General features: G+C 43.7%; 1 protein-coding gene and 1 pseudogene across 3 annotated transcripts in view; both read right to left on the bottom strand.

The window, feature by feature from the left end:
* Nucleotides 1-14747, bottom strand: part of EFEMP1 (EGF containing fibulin extracellular matrix protein 1) — an 85491-nt gene that overhangs the window by 56473 nt on the left and 14271 nt on the right. The window lies entirely within an intron of this gene.
* On the bottom strand, nt 11678-12965 carry LOC142046615 (DNA (cytosine-5)-methyltransferase 3B pseudogene; annotated as a pseudogene).

Below are 14747 nucleotides of genomic sequence, written 5' to 3' on the forward strand. Positions count from 1 at the left end.
CCAACCCTCTGCCTCAGCCCTGAGCCCCTTCCCACACCCTGACCCCGTAATTTATGGCCCTATCCATGAGCCCACACCCCCTCCCGCATCCCAACTCCCTGCCCCAGCCCAGTGAAAGTCTTGCTTTCCCCCACCTCACTAGGGGTGGGGGAAAGCAAGCCACCAAAGGAGGGGGAATATGGTGAGCAGGGGCAGGGCTTCAGAAAGGGGTAGGGCAGGGGGCATTGCCTCAGCAAAGGGGTGGGGCTAGGGTTTTCGGTTTGTGTGATTAGACAGTTGGCAACCCTACCTGGATCTGCCATGGTGGGAAGAGGGCCCCTCCCCTGGCCCCAGCCCAGTCCTGGCCCTGCCGTGGATGAGAGAGAGGAGCCCCAACCCAGCCCAGCCCCGGACCTGCCTCAACCATGGCAGAGGCACCTATCCCATGGCCCCAGCCCAGTCCAGCCCCAGACCTGCCGCAGCCAGTGGAGAGGTACTTCTCCCCTCCCGCCCCTTGCCGGCCCAGGTGCTGCTGTAGCGAGAGAGGACTGAGAGGAGTCCTCTCTCCCCATTGTAGCCTGCACCCCAAACTCCTCATATCCAGCCCCTCCCCAGAGCCCACACCTGTAGCCAGAGCCCTCACCCCCACCCTAACCCTCTGACCCAGTCCTGAGTCCCTCATCCCCGGCCCCATCCTAAAGCCCACACCCCCAGCTGGAGCCTTCACCCCTGCACCCCAACACTCTGACCCAGCTCTTAGCCCCGTCCCACACTTCGAACCCCTTCACCCCATCCCCACCACATCACCTCCATATTGGTGCATATAACTAAATTCCGCACATGCGTGCGAAAAATTAGAGTGAACACTGCTCATCACTGTGCTCTTTGCTTTCTAATTCTCTATCTGGAAGGACAATGAAAAGAGACTAGTCAGTTTCATGTTTGTTGTCAATTTCACTTTTAGATTCCTATGATTGAACCAAATGCTGCAGTACTTGAATTGCAAACACTGAAGGAATATGGAAATGGAAAACCTTTCCTATGGAATTAAAAAAAGTTTACCAAAAGAGATTAGGAAAGTAAATACAGGTTAGGTGCAATGTTAAGCCTGTAAAAATGAGAGAGCAAAAACAATAAACTAGTCAGGTGAATGCTAGCTCTTCATGAATTGTAGATATTAATGAGACAAAATGGCTGCGGTAATATCTTTTATGGACCAACTTCTGTTTGTGAAAGAGACATGCTTTTGAGCTCTATAATCTTCTTCCAGGTGATATCAGATATCAATGCCCATTAAAGAAAGAGGATTGGAAATTGTTTCTACAGCTGTAAGAAGGCTGGAACATTGCTTAAAGGACTTGTTTTAATTACTCAGATGTTAGCTTAGTCAATAACTGCAAAACACAGGTGAGAGAACAATTGCAAGATTGAGTTCCATTAATTTGTTGAACATCCTACATGGACAGAGCCTATCTGCACCTAATCTTATCAAAGAGCACAACTGAGGAGAGCATCTACAATCAGCATTATTATTTGCTTTGAAACCCACATGAGAAAGTACCAGAGGAAGCAACAGATGAGCTAGTCTTTAATATTGTTGATTTTATGGGAATGCAAACTGCCTAAGAACTTGTGAATGGATTTCTGGTAGGGCTGTCAAGCGATTAAAAAAAATAATCACAATTATTTGTGCTGTTAAACAATAATAGAATACCATTTATTTAAATATTTTTGGATGTTACCTACATTTTCAAATATATTGCTTTCAATTACAACACAGAATACAAAGTGCATAGTGCTGACTTTATTTTTGATAACAAATATTTGCACTGTAAAAAAAAGAAACAGTATTTTTCAATTCACCTAATACAAGTACTGTAATACAATTTCTTTATCATGAAAGTTGAACTTATAAATGTAGTATTATGTACAAAAATAACTGCATTCAAAAAGATCACAATGTAAAACTTAAGAGTCTGCACTCAGTCCTACTTCTTGTTCAGTCAATTGCTCAGACAAACAAGTTTGTTTACATTCGCAGGAGATAATGCTGCCTGCTTCTTGTTTACAATGTCAACTGAAAGTGAGAACAGGCATTTGCATACCACTGTTGTAGCAAGGTATTTACGTGCTAGATGTACTAAAAATTCATATGTCCCTTCATGCTTCAATAACCATTCCAGAGGACACAAGTCCGTATTAATGATAGGTTTTGCTTGATAATGATCCAAAGCAGAGCGGACCGACACATATTCATTTGCATCATCTGAGTCAGATGCCACTAGCAGAAGGCTGATTTTCTTTTTTGGTGGTTTGGGTTCTGTAGTTTCCACATTGGAGTGTTGCTCTTTTAAGATTTGTGAAAGCATGCTCCACACCTCATCCCCTTTCAAGATTTTGGAAGCACTTCGATCTATAAACCTTGGGATTGAGTGCTGTAGCTATTTTTAGAAATTCCTTGGTACCTTCTTTGCATTTTTGTCCAAAATCTGAGTGAAAGTGTTCTTAAAATTAATACGTGTGGTCATCATCGAGATTTCATAACACAAATATATGCAGAATGTGGATAAAACAGAGCAGAAGACATACTGTTTTCTCCCTCAAGGACATTATTTTTTTTAAACAAAGTTCATCAGCATCGAGGCATGTACTCTGGAAGGTGGCAGAAGCATGAAAGGTGTTGAATCTTAGTGCATCTGCATGTAAAAACACCTTGCTACACTTGGCTACAAATTGGCCAGTGGAATGCCTGTCCTCACTTTCTGTAAAAAGAAGCAGGCGCCATGATCTTTTGTAAATGGTTAAACAACTGTTTGTCTTAGCGATTGCCAGATAAGAAGTATAACTTGAATGGATTGTATTAAGAAACAGGAATGCTGTACTGCGGTCAGAACCAATGAGTCCTCTAGCTATATACCTGTCTACCGACAGTGGCCAATGCCCAGACGCCCCAGAGAGTTGACCTAACAGGTAATGATCAAGTGATCCTCTCTCCTACCATCCATCGGCACCCTCTACAAACAGAGGCTAGGGACACCGTCCTTATCTTCCTGGTTAATAGCCATTATGGACTTTAACCTCCATGAATTTATCCACGTCTCTTTTAAATGTGTATAGTCCTATCCTTTCTGAAACTTCGCCACTCACTGTTTACCCCTTTCTCCGATCATCTATGAATAAGTTGCATACGATGGTCCTAGGACTGACTTCTTGGGACACCACTAGTTACCCCTCTCCATTCTGAGAATTTACCATTATTCCTACCCTTATGTTCCCTGTCAATTTACAGTTCTCAATCATGAAAGGACCTTCCCTTTTTATCCCATGACAACTTATTTATGTAAGAGTCCTTTTGGTGCGGGACCTTGTTAAGGCTTTCTGAATCTAAGTACACTATGTCCACTGGATCCCCCTTGTCCACATGTTTGTTGAACCCTTCAAAGAACTCTAATAGATTAGTAAGACATGATTTCCCTTTACAGAAACCATGTTGATTTTTGCCCAACAATTTATGTTCTTTATGTGTCTGACAATTTTATTCTTTACTATTGTTTCAACTAATTTGCCCGTTACGTACATTAGATTTACTGGTCTGTAATTGCCGGGATCACCTCTAGAGCCCTTTTTAAATGTTGGTGTTACATTACTTATCTTCCAGTCATTGGGTACAGAAGCCGATTTAAAGGACAGGTTACAAACCGTAGTTAATAGTTCAGCAACTTCACATTTGAGTTCTTTCAGAATTCTTGGGTGAATGCCATCTAGTCCCAGTGGCTTGTTAATGTTAAGTTTATCAATTAATTACAAAACCTCCTCTAATGACACTTCAATCTGTGACAGTTCCTCAGATTTCTCACCTACAAAAGCAGGCTTAGGTTTGGGAATCTCCCTAACATCCTCAGCCGTGAAGACTGAAGCAAAGAATTCATTTAGTTTCTCCACAATGACTTTATCATCTTTAAGCACTCCTTTTGTATCTGGATCATCCAGGGGCCCCACTGGTTGTAGGCTCCAAAGTTTTACATTGTTTTGTTTTTGAGTTATGTAACAAAAAATAATCTACATTTGTAAGTTGCACTTCCATGATAAAGAGATTGCACAACAGCACTTGTATGAGGAGAACTGAAAAATACTATTTCTTTTCTGCGATTAATCGTGATTAATTTTTTTAATCACGATTAATTGTTTTGAGTTAATCACGTGAGTTAACTGTTATTAATTGACAGCCCTAATTTCTAGGTTTCAAATATACTTCAGAACAGCACAAGGTAAGGCCCCGTCCTGAGAGGTCCCGAGTGTCTTCTAGTACCATGGATTTCAGTGGGAGTGGAAAATTCTCAGTGTCTTTCAGGCCCAAGTCCATATTTAAGTGACTTCTAAGAAGACCACATGTAGAATGGCTTTGTTTTTTAAATGGGGAGGAGGGAAATGAAAAAAGAGGCTAACATGTAACAGATGAGTAGGAATTAAACAAATAGTGTAAGAAAAAGTAGAAGGCTCTTTGGGGGGAAAAAAGCAACAATCTGGAAATGGACATATGGCAAAAAGTTTAGGGTTTGAGGCTGTTTTGGATGCTTATCTGAACCTCCTGGGACTGAATCTCCACTCATTTTCACCTGTGTAGTCACTGACTCCTGTAGTTAAAATCTTAAGACTTCACGCATATTCTGAATATGTGTGAGTTTCTGCACAAGGTGTCAGGCAGTGGAGAATCAGGTCTCTTGAGTCTGAAAAATTAGTCTGAAAAGATCAAGAAAACAACTCTTTTGTAAGCTTTCTGATACTCAGGGTACGTCTACACTGCACGATTATTTCGAATTAGCTTAAACCGATATTACAAAACAGATCTAATAAAATCGGTTTAGCGCATCCACAGTGGGATCAAATCGATTGTTTGCGTCCATGGTCCAAAGCTACCATCGATTTCAGGAGCGGTGCCACTGTGGGTAGCTGTTCCTCAGCTATCCATAGTTCCCACTTCCGGGTTGAGAGCACAGTGCCTGATGGGGCAGAAAACATTGCCCCGGGTGGTGCTGGGTACAGCCTCACCCCTCCCTTTGTGAAGGCAGCAGACAACCCTTTGGCGCCTTTTTCCGGAGTGCATTGAGCAAACGCCATAGCACAGCAATCATGGACCCTGAGATCACAAACGGTATCCTGACCGTTGTCAACACCTCGCGTACTCTCTGCCAGCAGCATTCAGTACACAGAGGGTGACATTTACAGTACTCAAGGAATTATTTATTTTACTTCTCTTTCACGTGCTGGGGGGGGGAAGAGACTGACGAGCTGTTCCGTGAACCACGCAAGACACCGTGTATTAAGCTACAGACATTGGCGCTCAGCCAAGAATGCAAATAGTTTTCAGAGACTGCTGTGGAGACTGGTAGCTGTAGTCCTCACATTACCCCCTCCCTCCCTCCCTCCATGAGCATCCGTTTGAGTCTCTGGCTTCCGTTACGGTTGTCACGCACCGCTGTGTATCCTGGAGTTTATTTTTCAAACGCTTTGGCATTTCCTGTGTTCTTTAACGAGCTCTGATAAAACAGATTTGTCTCACCCATACAGCGATCAGATCTAGTATCTCCCGTAAGGTTCAATGCAGGAGCTACTTTTGCATTTGAACTGCATCAGCCACCCGTGCTGATCAGAGCTGGACACGTGAAAGCAGGAAATGTCATTCTAAAGGTCTCGGGGCTTTCCTGTTTACCGGCACTCCGCATCCGAGTTTCAAAGATTGCGGACCAGAGCGGTCATCAGTGGTGCACTGTGGGATACCTCTAGGAGGCCAATAATGTCGATTTCCGTCCACACGAACCCTAATCCGAGTTATCACTTTCGAATTTAGCGCTACTCCTCTCGTCTGGGAGGAGTTCCGAAATCGATTTAAGGAGCCGTTTAACTCGATATTAATGACGACGTCATGTGAACGGGTACAGCGTTAAATCGGTATATCGGCCATTAAACCGATTTAAAGTCGTAGTGTAGACCTGGCCTCACACTTCCATTCCCTGCCAGGAGGAATGCCAGAGAAACTGTCCTTGCAGTGTTCTATCATTTCTAGCTCTGATCCTGGCTAGCAAATGGTAGTGAAAGGAATTTATCTGAATGTTTCAAGTCATGACTAGATTTCACTTCTAAAAATGGGTGTGGAGTAGTAGGGAGGTGGTTATTTTGCAAATCAGACCGAACACAATCTACTGGGACCTGTTTTTAAAGGTATTTTTAGGTGACTAAAGGTGCAGATAGGTGCCTGAGGGATTTTCAAAAATGCCTAGCTACCTAACTCCCACAGATTTAAATTATTGAGAGATACAGAGAAGTAAAATGTAGTGACATAACAGTGTTGGGGAGATGGAGAAATTTAGACTTATTGGTCCAAATGGTCTTTTTCTATTCAGCAGCTTCTTTTGTCTATTATTGTAACTGAATAATGAATGGTATACATGTCTTCACCTGTTAATAGTAACAAAATATATAGTATATTTTATGTACTTGGCTAAATCCAAGATCCAGATTTCTTACAGAAATACAGTGTTCTGTAAGTAATATTTGAGTGAGATTTCTGCAATAATAAATGTATGAAGACTGAGTCATACATCTAATCTTTATGCAAACTAAGCACTAAACTAAAGAAGATTAGGACAGCTGTGAAATAGAGGCCAATAAAAATCTTAAAAGAAACAATTTGCTTGCCATTATGCTAAACAGTAAAAATAGTGTTAAGCTAAGGGTCTTATATGCAGGACTGCAAATAAAGGAAAGGGAAAAGATTAGGCACAGAAGCACAGAGGACTTGGGAGCTGTGAAGCATGTCAAAGATTAAAATGGAAGAGTGCTGATGGAAGACAATGAAATCACAGGTGACAGTGGTTTTAGGAAATACTGCCCAGTGAAGAGAATGCACAGAAACCATTGAGGGAAGTATGAGCAAGCAACAGTTTCAAGCCCCATCACCATCATGGAGCTAAAGATGGTGCTAAAGATGATGAAACGTGGGGAAGACAGTGGGTGTGCTTATGGAGGCATTTAAAGCATTAGGCCATGAGGGAGTGATGATGGCCACGTCGACACTACGGGATAATATCGAATTAGCTAAAATCGGTTTTATAAAACTGATATTATAAATTTGATTTCATGCGGCCACACTAGGCACAGTAATTCGGCGTTGTGCGTCCATGGTCCGAGGCTAACGTCGATTTCTGAAGCGTTGCATTGTGGTGGTAGCTCTCGTAGCTATCCATAGTTCCCTGCAGTCTCCCCCGCCCTTGGAATTCTGGGTTGAATCATTTTGTCGCGGGCGTTCTGGGTAAATGTCATCAAGTCATTCCTCCTCCGGGAAAACATCAGCTGAACAATCCTTTCGCGCCGTTTTCCCTGGATTGCCCTGGCAGAACGCCAATAGCACGGCAACCTGAGCCCGTTCAGCTCTTTTTTTTTCCAGCACCGTATGTGTCCCCCATTTGTTCATGAATTAAAAAGAGTGCAGGATAAGAAACAAGACTGGTTAGTGAGAGTAGAAATGAGGGAAGGCAGCCTCCCGGGCTATGACAGTCCAGGCATACGGAATCTTTTTATACACGAAAAGGGAGGGCTGATGAAGCTCAGCCCAGTTTGCTATGATGAAGACAGTACCATCCGTCTGTAACCATTTACTGGAGTAACTGGAGTAATTCCATTTTTACCCAGCGCCCCCGGCCAGCCCACCTAGCCAGCCAGGAGCACTCACGGGCTGATGGCGACGACGGATATCAGTCATATTGTACCGTCTAACACCGGGAGGGGAGGAAGCGGATACTGCTCTCACTGCTGCAGCATCGCGTCTACCAGCATATCAGTACACATAGGGTGACATTAAGAAACAAGAAATGATTCTTTCCCTTTTCTTCACGTGTGGTGTGTGGTGGGGAAACTGAGGAGCTATTCCCTGAACCATGCCAGACACTGTGTTTGAACTACAGACATTGGAGCTCAGCCAAGAATGCAAATACTTTTCAGAGACTGCTGTGGACTGTGGGATAGCTGGAGTCCTCAGTACCCCTCCATCCATGACCGTCCATTGGAGTCTCTGGCTTCCGTTACGCTTGTCACGCAGCGCTGTGTATCCTGGAGATTTTTTTTCAAACGCTTTGGCATTTTGTGTTCTGTAACGAGCTCTGACAGATTTGTCTCCCCATACAGCGATCAATGCCAAGTATCTCCCATACGGTCCATCGCGTGTTTCATTTAGGCCCGGAGGCCAATAACGTCGATTTCCGTCCACACTAACCATAATCCGATATGTTAATATCGAATTTAGTGCTACTCCTCTCGTCGGGAAGGAGTACAGAAATCGATTTAAAGAGCCCTTTATATCGATATAAAGGGCGTTGTAGTGTGGACGGGCACAGCGTTAAATCGATTTAACGCTCTTTAAATTGATTTAAACGCGTAGTGTAGACCAGGCCGATGATGACAAACTTTTAAAACTTAGTTCTCTGTACTGGAAATATGCCTGAGCACATTACTCCCGATCTTCAAGCATAAAGGAGATGTGCAAGAATGTAGTAATTAACAGCCCATCAAGTTAATGAGTCACATGATGAAATGGCTTGGAAGAATTTATTAAGAAAAGACTAGGAGGATCTGGAGCATCAAGTAAGTGACAACAATTCATATTTATGCCAAGAAGGTCAACAATGGATGCAGTGTTTGAAGCCTGAATATTGCAGGAGAAGTACAGGGAGAAATGCAAGGAACTGCACTTAATGTTTGTTGATTTAAAGAAGGCATATGGCAGAGTTCCTAGAGAACTGTTACTGTGGTGTCTATGGTCATACCATCTGCCAGAGATGTATATTCAGACTATCGTGGATATGTACGAGTGTAGCAAAATAGTATTATATCTGCAGCTACAGCGAGTAATTCATTTTGACAGTAAGTATTCATCAAGGATTGGCCTTAAGCCCATTCCTATTCGATTGTAATGGACACCTTGAGGCAGGAGATTAGAGGAGAAATTCCATGAAGCATGCTTTTCGCTGATGACACTATGTGATGATATAAAGATAAATCCAAACTGGAAAGGGACCTAGAACTATTGCTTACATTGTAAGCCATGAGAAAATGAAAATCTGTGAAAAGACAGAATAGGAGCACTGCTTTGTTGTGTCATGATCAGGATGTGGACAGTCTGACCAAGAGGTCAGTCGGGAGCCAGGCTGCATCAAATACCAGGAGATTAGACTCTGAGATATGCCAGCGGACAGACTGAGAGTCAGGTGTCAGGAGGCAGGCAGGATCAGGTAAACAGGATATCAGAGTTAGGCAGTAGGAGCAGGCAGTGCAAGGAAGGTAGTCCTAAGTAGGAGAAACCCAGTTGCATGGACAACTTCCTGTTCCTTTACTTGGTTTAATAGAAGCAGGGAACCAGTTAAGACTCCCAGAATTCTGCCAGTCAGATCCCAGGATTGAAGTTCTCTGTCAGAGTTGAGCTTTTAGTTCTGGCAATTGTTAGCAGATCACTGGGTGATCATTCAGAACTTACTAGCTCCTAAGAACCCTGTGAACCAGCGTTCGAGACCCATGGTCTCTGATATCTTAAGAGAGACTAGAAGCAGCCAGTAGAGCTGGATAGTATAGAGTTAAAGTTGGTATAACAATCTAAAAACTTCAGCGTTCAGCCATGATGTGGATGTTATAGGCTTCATGAAAAGTGCTTTGGTGTAAATGGAGGGAGGTGACAGGAATTCTCTCTGATAAGAATATGCCAAGTAAACTAAAGAGCAGCGTGTATAAGATCGTGATTAGACCAGCCATGATGTATGGGTTGGAATGCTGGCCAATGAGGAAGAGAGAAGAGTAACTACTTCACACTGCTGAAAGGAGAATGCTCAGGTGGACGCTGGGTCAGAAAAGAACTGCACAATGAAACCATACAAGCTTTGATGCAGGTAGCCCACATCACAGAAAAGCTGAAGGCATTCCAACTTAGATGGGTGGGTCATGTGAGATGATAATATGTGGGATATGATGGCCAAAGTGCACACAAGCTAGCATCTCACTGGTTCAAGATGCTGTAGGGGGAAATGAAGAAGGGTGATGTCAGCTTGGAAGACACACTTTTCCAAGAATGCTTGGAGACGAAGAACAAGAGCTGCCAACCTCAGTTGATGGGACAAAAAGCATACTTAATGTTAAGAACTGAACAGAGAAATTTTGTTTTTCAAATTAATATAAAAGCTGGTAGGCTCACATACACAAAGGCACATAGTAATTTTCAATCGTAGATTATCTGTATATCTTAGAATCAAAATTGGGCATCACTATTTTCTTAGACTTCTTGGTAAATGATTTTTACTATAAACTATAAAGCCTATGCAGGAAATACTGCAGATGTAACCAGAATATTTAAAAATGTATTAATAAGCCTAGTTTACTCTTAACGTGCTCTGAAAACACAGAGACAGAGGCATGGGCAAAACTGCCTATTTTCACTTCAGATTCTAAGGGCCATCAATCTCTCCATCCACATCCTTGTATCTCCTGGGAATATTAAAACCATCTTGAATCTGACGTTGTAGAGTAAAGGAGGTTCTGCATGGAGCAGGAGAGTGTTTTTGTTTGGTGTGTTAAGTAAGTTTCTGAAGTATTCTGAATAGGTCAGCCTGTGATAGATCCCGTGCCCATGGCTATTCAGCTTGGAATGTTATGGATAAAACCTCCTCTCCATTGCCATTTTTCTTATTTTCAGGCAATGAAGATATATTTTTCTACCTGGGTGAACCCCCAGAATGGAGTACTCGGTCTGGGAAAACCCCAGATAGTCCCTTTGGTCTCTTTAATGCTTTTTTCTCTTAGCCTACTGTTCAAAACTGTCATGAGTTTGCCTCCTCCTCAGGGTGGGGTCAATGTGCAATGGCCCATTTGGCACCATGTGGTCACAGATGAGGCATGCATATGGAACCTAAGAGGCCCACACAGCTTTTCAGAACCATCAGTTGCTGAGACCATGTTTTGGCTACACTGGACACAAGAGATATTCATTAAAACTTTAAAGAATCAAATCCAAAGAAAAGCAATTGAGGAAGAAATCACTTTAGGCTCCATGTGTAATGTTAAACATGTGTAAAGCACTTGATTATTCATTTGCACATGTGTAAGTGCTTGCAGCATCAGGATCTTAGATTGTAAGACAGGGACCATCTGTTCATTCTATAAGTGTACATTGCCTAGAACAGTGGAACCCTCATTAAGGTCTTTAGGTGTTACTGCAGAACAAACAATTATAGTTTCAGGGTATGTCTACACTATGAAATTAGGTTGATTTTATAAAAGCTGATTTTTAGAAATTGATTTATACAGTCGATTGCATATGTCCTCACTAAGTGCATTAAGTCGGCGGAGTGCGTCCTCACTACGGTGGCTAGCACTGACTTACGGAGTGGTGCACTGTGGGTAGCTATCCCTCAGTTCCCAGAGCCTCTGCTGCCCAATGGAATTCTGGGTTAAGCTCCCAATGGCAAAAATATTGTCGCGGGTGGTTTTGGGTACATGTCATCAGTTGCCCCTCCCTCTGTGAAAGCAATGGCAGACAATTGTTTCATGCCTTTTTTCCTGGGTTACCCGTGCAGATGCCATACCATGGCAAGAATGGAGCCCGCTCAGCTCACCATCACCACTGCTATTGCGGACAAATCTACTGTGGGGGCTGCTGTGATCCAAGTAGCCAATGCAACCATTGACGTTCTGTTATCAAGGGTAGTGACTCTGGGAAATGTGCAGGCATTTTTAGATTTTAGGTGCATCATATTCCTGTCCTTTGCCGCTGGTGAAGAAGTCTTGCAGCCGTACATTCCAGTCCGGTCGGCACTGTAACAACCCATAGCACTTCTGTGGCTGACACATGCAACAGTTCCAGGGCTCTTGCTCTTTTGCCTTGGCCACGGTACCTTGCCCTACCAGGACCTCCAAGCAATCGACACAGCAGCAGCTCCTTGCCTTCACAGCAGATAGTGCAGTAGGACTGGTACCCGTCCTCGTAGTACATGTAGAAGAGCTCCAGGAACTGATCTCTGCAAGTCTGGCAAAGTCCCCCCTCAAACAGCGGGTGGAATGTGGCTGGGTTTTTTCTCTCGCACAATAAACAACTGTGTTCAAGGCTCCTGTTGTTGTTTGTGACTTCAGAAACCATTTGCTCTCTGTTCTGGTCCTCCTCTACCCACTCCTTGCTGTTGCTGAAGAAGTTATTTTTTAGCCACTTGGCCGGGGGTTCTGGGAATGTCTTCCCTGCCCGGATCCTAGCAACCTCCAGGGCATGGTGTATGGCTTGTCGATAGCAGACCAGCTTATTAAACATGGAGTGGCTGAAATGCTGCCTAAAAGCCATCAGACCCACCAGTTTGTCTGTTGAAACCTCGGAGAACTTCTCGTCCCCAAACCATTGCACCCAGAGCATTCCGGAGATTGCCTGACATTTGGACGTGACTCTGTAGGAGACGATGATTGCAGATCACCAGGAGAAGCCCTTCATCTTCCCCCACATGAGCTCCCCAATTCCAAAATCTTTCCCATCCTGGTATTCTACCACTTCCCTTGCAACTCTGCTCTTCTGCTCCCCAGCAATGAGCTTGAGGGATCTGTTGTGGTCTCCTGGGTGCTGCTGGCAGACGTGGTACTGCTGCACTGGAAGGACTCCTTGGAATCCTCCTCAGTGAGGTCGATCAGGGTGCATGGACAGACATGGCCATCCTCCTCTTAGAGCACCGAATGGGAGCCAGAGACTCCAGGTCATTCTCTTCTTTAAGTTTCATCTCATGGAGATTCAGTCCTGCCTGGAATATCATGTGAGCTGGAGGCTTCTGCCTCAGGCTGGTCTCCCAGCTGGCAGCATCGCGTGGTCGCACCTACCCCAGCCTACCCCTTGCTCCCATTGCTCATGAAGCCTGGACAGTAGTAAGGAGCAGTTCAACTATAGGCTGAGCAAGTGCAGAATGGTGGTAGAATGTGCCTTTGAACGTTTAAAAGCTCACTGGCGCTGTTTGCTGTGGCTTTGGTGTGACAGTTGTGTGTGTTTCTCTTTGATGCAAACCCACCCCCTTTGTTGATTTTAATTCCCTGTAAGCCAACCACCCTCCCCCCTTCGAAATAAAGTAACTATAACTGTTTTATTAATTTTTTAAAAATGAGATAATGGACAAGGTAGCCCGGGTGGGTGAGGGAAGAGGGAAGGACAAGGCCACATTGCTTATTGTAGCCACACTAAAAATCAAATTGTTTGAATGACAGCCTTCTGTTGCTTGGGCCATCCTCTGCAGTGGAGTGGCTGAGTGCCCAGAGCCTCCCCCACCGTGTTCTTGGGCATCTGGGTGAGAAGACTATGGAACATGGGGAGGAGGGTAGGCGGTTATACAGTGGATGCAGCGGCAGTCTGTGCTCTTATTGGCTTTCCTGCAGCTTCAACAGATGCTTCATCATATCCATTTGCTCCCCCATTAGCCTCAGCATCATGTCCTGCCTCTGCTCTTCGCGCTCACTTAATTCTTTCCTGGCCTCTGACACTGTATGCCTCCATGCATTGAGCTGTGGCCTATCAGTGTGGGAGGAGTGCATGAGCTCGGAAAACATGTCATGGCGAGTGTGTTTTTTTCCGCTTTCTAATCTGCAATAACCTCAGGGATGGAGATGTTAGGGGGAGTGTAGAAACATTTTACACTCTACGATTCTAAGGGGACTGCATGGTCACCTGTCCTGTTGAGTGCTGCTGAGTTTGCCATGCTGACCAAACAGGAAATGAAATTCAAAAGTTCCCAGTGCTTTTCCTGTGTACCTAGCTAGTGCATGGGAGTTCAAAGTGTTGTCCAAAGTGCTCACAATGGAGCACTCTGGGATAGCTTCCAGAGGCCAATACCATTTATTTGTGTCTGCACTACCCCAAATTTGACCCAGCAAGGTCGATTTTAGTGCTACTCCCCTCATTGGGGAGGAGTACAGAAGTCAATTTTAAGATCCCTTTAGGTCGACGGAATGAGGTTGGTTGCATGGATGCAATCATTTTTAAATTGCCCTAGCGTGGCTAAATGCGACCTAACCCCGTAATGTAGACTAGTCTGAGAGCTGAACTCCAGGCATTAAATATATAAATGACTAAATTAACATATTTCAGTATTGTGCATATTTTCTTCCATTAGGACTCTTTGGCTCTTTTGCTGAAAGCATTCTGATATTCCTATCTGATTTCTATTTAATGATACGGAAACACATTAAATTCTATTAGGTAGCTAATGTATTTATATATGATTTATATATGATTATTTGTACATAAGCTTAATAATGTTACAGAAAAATGTCTGTATTTTACTCTCTTTTCCCTGATTTCTTCATGGCATATTAGTTTTATGACAAAAATATACTGGTTTGCTGACAGTGAAGCTGAAAATCTAATCCTGGTCTTTGTTCATGTGGCAGAATGGGGACAGGACTCCCATATGAATACACAAATCAGTTCTTCACTATTTTGACTGATCTGAGATCCAGTGCACAGAGAGGTTGAGAGGTTCTATGTCAGCTCCACGGATTGCACGCACTGAACATAGGAATTGCCACACTGGATCAAACTCAGGGTCTATCTAGTCCACTACCATGTCTCTAAAAATGACCAGCACCAGATGCTTCAGAGAAATGTGCAAGAATCTGATGATTGGAAGGCAGCTGTGTGGTAATCTGTCCCGCCAATATTTGGTCTCATCCTGATCTCTAGCAGTTAGCGATTGCTTTAAACCAGTGGTGAG

The sequence above is a fragment of the Chelonoidis abingdonii genome, chromosome 3, assembly GCF_003597395.2.
Source record: "Chelonoidis abingdonii isolate Lonesome George chromosome 3, CheloAbing_2.0, whole genome shotgun sequence".
Lineage (NCBI taxonomy): Eukaryota > Metazoa > Chordata > Testudines > Testudinidae > Chelonoidis > Chelonoidis abingdonii.